The sequence below is a fragment of the Propithecus coquereli genome, unplaced genomic scaffold (assembly GCF_000956105.1).
Source record: "Propithecus coquereli isolate 6110/MARCELLA unplaced genomic scaffold, Pcoq_1.0 Scaffold969, whole genome shotgun sequence".
Classification (NCBI taxonomy): Eukaryota; Metazoa; Chordata; class Mammalia; order Primates; family Indriidae; genus Propithecus; species Propithecus coquereli.
This window is the reverse complement of record NW_012156051.1, coordinates 90,916-100,991: the sequence shown is the minus strand read 5'-3', so window position 1 is coordinate 100,991 and position 10,076 is coordinate 90,916. Positions and strand designations below refer to the sequence as shown.

Sequence of the window (10,076 nt, the reverse complement as noted above, 5' to 3'; positions counted from 1 at the left end):
TTAATTTTTATCATTAAATAAGCAAGTAGGTTATCCAACACAGAGAATGGAGGGAAGCTTTTATTGTAGATAATTCCCAAATATAAGAATGGATCAACCCATCGTTTAACTGTTCAGTCCCTTCTTTTGCTGACTAGGGAGAGATATACTAGCAATAGAGCTCCTATCTTTGGTCCATTAAGACATCAGTGTAATGTACTCACTTTCTTTGATTAAAATGTGTTGGGAAAGCCATCTCTGGGTGGGGAAGAGAAGTTAGTTTATTACAGTGATGGAGGAAAATCAAAGCAGCAAACAGCAGTGTCCCTTTCCTCTTGAACTCTAAGGATCATTTCACTCCTGTCAGCTTTACAGCCCAGGGAAACTCAACTGGGAGAGCAGAGGGTGGCAAGTGGGGCAGAGAAATGAGGAGACCTTTATCCAGATCTGTGGACCATTTCAGATCTTCTTGGATTCCCAGTATCGTTATCTTTGTTGTCACGATAGTTATGGGAGATTCAAGACTTAAGACTCCATTTTATGGCCAGAGCAGAAAATGGCATAAACAGTTGATCTTTTTGAGGTATGCCATATAGATGTGTTATATTCCAATTGCACCCTCCAGGGTTTGGAGGCATAGATAACCTCCCTATTGATGCTCAGCTACTTCCCAAAAGCAAGAAGTTTTTTTGGAAGGTGGAAACAATCAGTCCACCTTTAGTTGGTCCGATGTTCAGAAGATAGTTGCCTCCAAAACTTACTGTCAGAGCTGGTTCCAAAATGATTTCAGATTCCCTTGCAACCTCAGACATCACCTTTTTGTGACAATAGTCCCAGGATATCTTGTTGATGCTGGGGCACATCTCCTACTTGTGATCTGACAAGCTCTCTGGCTTGATTTTTTTTTTTTTTTTGAGACAGAGCCTCGCTCTGTTGCCCTGGCTAGAGTGAGTGCCATGGTGTTAGCCTAGCTCACAGCAACCTCAAACTCCTGGGCTCGAGCGATCCTAGTGCCTCAGCCTCCCAACTAGCTGGGACTACAGGTATGCGCCACCATGCCTGGCTAATTTTTTCTATATATTTTTAGTCGTCCAGATAATTTCTTTCTATTTTTTTTAGTATAGACGGGGTCTTGCTCTTGCTCAGGCTGGTCTCAAACTCCTGAGCTCAAACAATCCTCCCGCCTCGGCCTCCCAGAGTGCTAGGATTACAGGCGTGAGCCACTGCGCCTGGCCTCTCTGGCTTGAATTTATCTTGACAGTTGTAGTATATTCCATGGTGACAGGAATAGTTCTGACCCCATTGGTCATTTACTACCACCTCATTCTTGACTGGGTTATCACCGTAGAGCCAAGCACGAAAATTAGTAGAGTTCCAGTAAGTATTGGTACATTCCCACTCCCCGTAAGATCAGATCAGATCAGGCTTGAAGGTTTACTGGTTCATTACAAGGGATATTACAAAGGATACAGACGGAAGAGACGCATAGAGAAGGCATGTGGGAAGGGGTGTGGAGCTCCCATGCCCTCTCCTGGTGCACCAACCTCCAGGAACCTCCTGTGTTCAGCTATCTGGAAGCTCCCCAAACCCAGTACTTTTGGGGTTTTTATGGAAGCTTTATTACATAGACACAATTGATTAAATTATTGGCCATTGGTAATCAACCTTCAGCCCCTCTCCAGAGGTTGACCTATTAAGTTAATTCTTATCATAACCCAGTGAAGTAGGTGTTGTCCTCATTTTGTGCATGAGAAAACTAGAGCACACAGAATTTCAATAACTTGCCAAAAGTGATACGGCTAAAAGGGGGAAGAACCAGGATTTACATCAATGCAGTGTAGCTCCACTAAACTAATTAACATTCTACTTTTTTCCAATAGCTACATGGTATCCTCTTATATGGATATATTCTCTTTTATTTATTAAACATTTAGCCAGTCCCCTACTGATGGACAGTTATGGTTTTCCCAATCTTGGGCTAGTATAGACAACACTGCATTGAACGAAGGAATATGTAACATCATTCCATAGGTGTGCAAGTATGTCTAAAGGATAAATTCATAGAAGTAGGATTTCTGAGGCTAAATGCACACATAATGTTGCTAGCTATTGCTAAATTGCCCTCTCTAGATGATAAATTGATTTACACTCACACTAACAAGGCAGGAACATGTCTGTTCCCCACATCCTCACCAAATCGGTGTGTTTCAAATATTTGTACATTTGGCTGTATGATAAATAATGGATGGTATTTTATTGTAGTTAAAATACCCATTGCTCTTATTATACATGAGGCTGGGAATTTTTTAAATACATTTAGGGGCATTTTGTATTTTCTTTCCTGTGAACTTTTTGGGCATACCTATAGCAGAGACTGACTAGCTGTTCTCCAATGCGTCTCCTTTTCCTCCTGGAGTTTCTCAGTTTCCTTACAGGTAACTGTGGCTGGTGGGCTGAGTCCTGGGCAATGGAAAGTGGGCCTGAGAGATGTACAATATTAACAGGCATGACTCATAAAAGCCTCCTTATGAAATCCTCCTGCTCTCTTTCTTTACCCATCTGCTGACAAAATGTTGATACAGAGTGACCTATGAAGTTAAATGCTGAAGGTGGCAGGCTTCTGTCAGTCTAGTCCTTGAATTCAAAAAGCACAGCTAACCCTCCCCAGTCCTGCTTCTATTTGGGCTTTATATGGGTAAGAAAATTTTAGCTTTATTTTTATTTTATTTCAGAATATTACGGGGGTACATATGTTTTGGTCACATAATTTGCTTTCGTACAGTTCGAGTCAAAGTTATAAGTGTGCCCTTCACCCTGATAGTGTGCACTGTACCCGTTAGGTGTGGATTTACTCATCCGCTCGTTCTCCCTCTCACTACTTGATTTCTGTAAGAAAAATTTTGATAGTATTGGGCCACTAAAATTTTGGAGTTCATCGCTTAGAGCAGCTACTGTTATCAAAAACAATAGAGTAGCATTGGTTCCTTTTTTCAAAAAATGAATCAATTGAGGCTATTTTCTTATTAGGGAAAGTAGCCCTTTGTGATATGAATAACAAATACTTTTAAATTTTGTTCTTTGAATTTTAACTTTGCTTTAGGTAGGTTTAGCTTGCTGAGTCTCTTTATTAAAAATGGTCTTTTTTTTAAGAACAGTTTTAGGTTTATGGAAAAATTGAGAAGGTAGTACAAAGTGTGGCTCAACTTTTCACTTCAATTATTGTTCCTTTGATAAACAATATTTTAGTTTAAAATTTATTGTGGTAAAATATGTATAACATAAATTTACTGTTTTAACCACTTAAGTGCAAAGTTCAGTGGCATTAAGTACGTTCGCATTATTGTGTAACCACCACCACCATCCACCTACAGAACTTTTCATCTTCCCAAACTGAACCTCTGTACCTATTAACACTAACTTCCCATTCCCTCTCCCCCTAGTCCCTGGCAACCACTACTCTACTTTCTGTCACTATGAATTGTTTTATTAATACATAATAAGTGCATATGTTTATGAGGCACGTGTGATATTTTAATACATACAATCAGGATATTTTTTTTTCTGAGATGGGGTCTTACTCTATTGCCCAGGCTGGAGTGCAGTGGCACAATCACAGCTCACTGCAACCTCGAACTCCTGGCCTCAAGTGATCCTCCTTCTTCAGCCTCCCAAATAGCTGTGACTACAGGTATGCTGCCATGCCTGGCTAATTTTTTAAAAAAATTTTGTAGAGATGGGGTCTCTATGTTGCCCAGGCTGGTCTCGAACTGCTGGCCTCAAGCGAGCCTCCCACCTTGGCCTCCCAAAGCACTGGGAATACAGGTGAGCCACTGTACCAGGCCCAATCAGGGTATTTAGGATATGTATCATCTCAAACATTTATCATTTCTTCATGTTGGTAATATTTCAGTCTTCTAGCTATTTTGAAATATACAATAAATTATTATCTATAGTCACCCTAGTATTCTATCAAACACTAGAACTTATTCCCTGAATATTAATTATAAATCCTTTAATTAGTCTTTATGTACTCAAATTTATCACTTTTTCTTTTATGAATTCTGGTTTTGTGACATACCTAGAAAGGTCCTGTTTAGTCCACAATTATATCTAAAACTCTCTGAGAGTCTCATCTCTTCCTAATTTTCTACAAATTGTTTCATCATGAATGAATGATGACTTTATCAAATTATTTTTCTGAATCTATTGAGATGACCATATTTAGTTTTTCTCTTTCCTTTAATCTGTTAAGGTGGTGAATTACATTGGATTTTTTCCAAATGTTAAACCAACCTTGCTTTTCTAAAATAAATATGACTTCGTCATCATATAGTATCATTTGTATATATTGCTAGTCTTTTTTCAAGTATGTCACTTAGGATATTTTCATCTATGTGTATGAGACAAATTGGTTTGACATTAATTCTTCTCAAATTGTCCTTGCTTAGTTTTGGTATCAAGGTATCCTGCATAAAACACAAGAGGGTGGTGTATTACCTCTATTCTCTGAAAAAGTTGTATAATATTGGAATTCTCTCGTATATAAATATTGACAAAATTCATTTATGAAGCCATCTGGCCTAGGGATTATGTCAAAACAATTTAATTACTGATTCCATTTATTTCATGTATACAGTTCAAATCATGTTTTTACATGCTCTCTCAGTTTTAAGTTATATTTTACTGTTTGTCCAAGTCCTCCAAATTTCCAAATTTATTGGCATAAAGGTCTCTAATGATACCCCCTGTTGGATTCTTAATATTAGTAATTTTTATCTTTACTCATTTTATCTTTGTAAGTCTCAGCAGAGGTTTATCAGTTTTGCAGACTTTTCAAAGGCGCAGTGAAATACTTTGCTAAAACTCTCTGTTGTGAGTTTGTTCTTTCTCATTTATCTCTGCTTTTATCTTTAATGATTTTTTGTATTTCTTTGTGTTTATTTTTGTTGTTATCTTTGTAACTTCTTGAGATGGATGCTGAGCTCATTTTCAGCTATTCTTCTTTTTCTAATAAATGCATCTTAGGATATAAGTTTCTGCAAGAACAGGGTCTCTGTTCAAAAAAAGAAAAAGAAAATGATATAAGTTTCCACCTAAGTTAGCTATATTCCCTAGCTTGGTCTGTGATATTTGCACTGCCACCCAGTTTAATATATTTTATAATTTGCACCCAGATGATGCAAAGTCAGGCTACAAGTGAGAACTGATGTACTTATGGTTCGTTTCTCCTGATTCACAAAGTGATGGCCATTGGGGTCTCAGCTAAAAGTGAGGGGGTGCTTTCCCAGTATCATCATCACCTTTGGTTAGCTCTGAGATTAGACTTTCAACTCTACCTGTGACCAAAGCACAGCTTAGTTTCCCAGCTGTTTATTTTCAGGCAGGCAGTCTGAGTAAAAACAGTTCGAAGTCCTACGCTTATTCTGCAGGTCCTGTCTTCCCTTAGGAGACCCAATAATTCCTCGCTGTTCTCTTAGTACTAAGTTTATTCTTGACTTTTTTTTAATATTTCGCCCAGGCTTTTAAGTTACTATTGGCAGGAACATTGGTCCTTGTAACCTACTTCACATTTATCAGAATTTGAAGCCTTCAATCTTGGTACAGTTACAGAGTACGATGTGCATCACTGAGATCTATCTCATTTGTTATTTATTTATTGATGCTATTTGTTATTAATTGTGTCCACTTGATCTGAGAGAGGCCATTTCAATTGTCATACTGCCAATTTTTATGTATCTTTTTTCCTTGAGTCTTCTGTACTTTTTTCTTTATGTATGTGGATGATGTGTTGCTGGTGCATAGTAATCATAAGTGTTATATCTTCCTAAGAAATTGTACTCTTTTGCAATAAAATGTGCGCTTCTTTGTCTGGTTTATTGCATTCTAATATTAATTCATTCTGATTTAATCTTAATTCATTGTTGTCTGATTTTAAGATTGTAAATCATGTTTTTTAAAAAAATTATCTGCATTTGTCTGGAATATCAGCCAGACTAGGTTAGGCTACTCATTGTAACAAACAAATGCAATGTAATTTTCCTTCGTAGTTTGCTAAGGCTATGCTCCATCCCAGATTCATTCCAAAATGAAGCTTCCATTTAACATATGTCCAGCTCTTAAAGCTTTTGCTTGGATGTAAAAGAAAGAATAAATGAATGTTATTTGAAAGACTTAGGATGAAATGTATCTGACATGCCAATAAATGTGAATGGCATAATGTGACCTATTTTTTAAATACGTTTATTTTTCATCACATATGCCATAGAACAAGTTAAGTCACATGAACATGCTTGAGTTCAACAGACATATACGCTACTTACACTGGTCAAAGTCACTTCAGAGAGGCACTTAATATTTTGAGAAATAATACAATCTATATTTGGTCTACTTTGTCCTTTTAAATTTAACATTTATTAATCATTTGCTATAGGTAGGTCTTGGGAATATAACTTAGAATTGAGATTTGCTTTGTAATCCAATCAGAAAGTAGTACTATCAGTTGCTGAGAGTGCAATGTTGAAGTCTGTAATTCTTTCAGCTCTATTAGTTTTTGTTTTATGTATTTTGAGCCTTTATTTTTTTCTGCATACACATTTAGGATTGCTATTACCTCTTGGTGGATTTATCCTTATAACATTATGTAATATCTGACCTGTGCGTACTAATTTTATTGCTCTGAAGTATACATTGTCTAATACTGATATAACCACTCTTGCTTTAAAAAAATCAATGTTAACATAATACACTTTTTCCAGCAATCTACTTTCAATCTACCTATGTAGTTGTGTTTGAAGTGCGTTTCTTTTAGATGGTATATATTTAGGTCACTTTTTAAAATTAACCCTCGATACATGGAAATTAGACAACCTGCTACTGCATGATCTCTGGGTCAATGATGAAATCAAAATGAAAATTTTCAAAATGAATAATAACAGTGACACAAGTTATCAAAAACCTCTAGGATACAGTAAAAACAGAGTTAAGAGGGAAGTTTATAGCACTAAATACCTACATCAAAAAGATCACAAATTGACAACCTAACATCATACCTCAAGGTACTAGAAAAACAAGAACAAATGAAACCCAAAGCTAGTAGAAGAAAAGAAATAGCAAACATCAGAGCAGAACTAAATTAAATTTAAACAAAAAAAATTACAAAGGATCAAAGAAATGAAAAGTTGGTTCTTTGAAAAGATAAACAAAGTTGATAGACCACTAGCTAGATTAACCAAAAAAAGATTCAAATAATCTCAATCAAAAATGAAAAATGAGATATTACAACTGATACCACAAAAATACAAAAGATCATCTGAGACTACTATGAATACCTCTATGCATGCAAACTAAAAAATGTAGAGGAAATGGATAAATTTCTGGAGACATGCAATCCCTTCAAGCCTGAATCAGGAAAAAATAGAAATACTGAACAGACCAATAATGGGTAGTGAGATTGAATCATTAATAAAAAAAACTCCCAACTAAAAAAAAGCTCAGGACCAGATGGATTCACAGCCAAATTCTACCAGACATTCTAAGAAGAACTAATACCAATGCTACTGAAATTGTTCCAAAAGATTGAGAAGGAGTGAATCCTCCCTAATTCATTCTATGAAGCCAATATCACCCCAATAACAAAGCCAGGAAATGACACAACAAAAACAAAAAACTACACAATAATATCCCTGATGAACACGGACACAAAAATCCTGAGTGAATAACTAGCAAACCAAATCCAATAGCACATCAAAAAGATAATTCATCACGATTAAGTGGGTTTCATCCCAGGGATGCAAGGATGGTTCACCATACACAAATTAATAAATGTGATTCCCCATAGAAACGGAATTAAAAACAAAGATCATATGATCATCTCAATAGATGCAGAAAAAGCACTGGATAAAATCCATCATCCCTTCATGACAAAAACCATCAATAAACTAGGCATATAAAGAATATCGCTCAAATTAATAAAAGCCCCATATGACAAACCCACAGCCAACATTATACTGAATGCGGAGAAGTTGAATGCATTTCCCCTAAGAACTGGAACAAGACAAGGATGCCTACTTTCACCACTTCCATTCAACATAGTATTGGAGGTTCTAGCCAGAGCAATCAGGCAAGAGATAGAAACAAAGGGCATCCAAATTGGAAAAGAGTAAGTAACTGTCTCTGTTAGCCTATGATACAATGTTATACTTAGAAAACCCTAAAGACTCCTCTAAAAGATTCCTAGATTTGATAAATAAATTCAGTAAAGTCTCAGGTTACAAAATCAACCTATGCAAATCATTAGCACTGCTATACACCAGTAATGACCAAGCTGAGAATCAGACGAAGAACTCAATCACATTTACAATAGTTACAAAAAATTAAAATACCTAGGAATATACTTAACCAGGGAGGTAAAAGATATCTACAAGGAGAACTACAAAACACTGATGAAAGAAATCATAGAAGACACAAACAAATGAAAAAAACCTCCCATGCTCATGGATTAGAAGAATTAATATTGTTAAAATAACTATCATGACCAAAGCTATCTACAGATTCAATGCAATTCCTATTAAAATACCCATGTCATTTTTCACAGGATTAGAAAAAACAATCCTAAGATTCATATGGAACTAAAAAGAGTCCAAATAGACAAAGCAATCCTAAGCAAAAAAAGCAAATCTGGAGGCATCACATTACCTGACTTCTAATTAAACTAAAAGGCAATAGCAACCAAAAGAGCATGGTACTGGTATGAACCCAGAAATAAAGCTAAATACTTCCAATCAACTGATCTTTGACAAAGTAGACAAAAGCATACACTGAGGAAAGAACACCCTATTCAATAAATGGTGCTGGGAAAATTTGATAGTCACATGCAGAAGAATGAAACTGGATTCCTATCTCTCGCTGTATACAAATTTAACTCAAGATGGATCAAAGACTTAAATGTAAGACCTGAAGCAATAAAAAGAAGAAAACCTAAGAAAAACTCTTCTGGACATTGGCCTAGACAAAGAATTCATGACTATAGACCCAAAAGCAAATACAACAAAAACAAAAATAAATAAATGGGACTTAACTAGACTAAAAAGCTTCTGCATAGAAAAAGAAATAACTAACGGACTAAATAGACAGCCTACAGAGTGGGAAACATATTCATAAACTATACATCTGACAAAGGACTAATATCTAGAATCTACAAGGAACTCAAATAAATCAGCAAGGAAAAAAACCAATAACCCCATTAATAAGTTGGCAAACAACATGAACAGACATTTTTCAAAAGACGATTTGCAAATGTCCAGCAAACTTATGAAAAAATGCTCAACATCACTAATCATCAGGGAAATTCAAAGTAAAATTGCAATGAGATACCACCTCACCCCAGTCAGAATGAGCATTACTGAAAAGTCAGAAAACAATAGATATTGGTGTGGATGCAGTGAAAAGGAAATGCTTATACACTGTTGGTGGGAATGTAAATTAGTACAACCTTTATGGTAATTTCTCAAAGAACTAAAAGTAGATCATTCAATTCAGCAACCCCACTATTGGGTATCTACCCAAAGGAAAAGAAATAATTATATCAAAAAGACACCTGCAATTGTATGTTTATTGCAGCACAATTCACAGTTGCAAAGATATGGAATCAACCTAAATGCCCATGAACCGAGGAATGGATAAAGAAAATGTGGTGTGTATATATATATATATATATATATATACACACATACATACATATATACATATATATACATACATACATATATATGTATGTATGTATGTATATATATATAAAATATACCATGGAATACTACTCAGCCATAAAAAGGATGAAATAATGTCTTTTGAAGCAACTTGGATGAAACTGGAGGCCATTATCCTAAGTGAAGTAGTTTAGGAATGGAAAACCAAATACCGACATTGGAGTCTCAGAAGGGGGATAGTAAGGCGGGGTGAGGGAAGAAAAACTACCTGTCAGGTGCAATGTACAGTATTTGGGTGGTGGGTACACTAAAAACTCAGACATAGCCAGTATACAATTCATCCATGTAATCAAAAACTACTTGTACCCCTAAATCTATCAATATATAAATTTT

At 35.7% G+C, this 10,076-nt stretch overlaps 1 pseudogene; it reads right to left on the bottom strand.

Moving 5' to 3' along the window:
• Window positions 1-328: 328 nt before the first annotated feature.
• Window positions 329-1,413, bottom strand: LOC105827106 (annotated as a pseudogene).
• Between the last annotated feature and the right edge of the window lie 8,663 nt (window positions 1,414-10,076).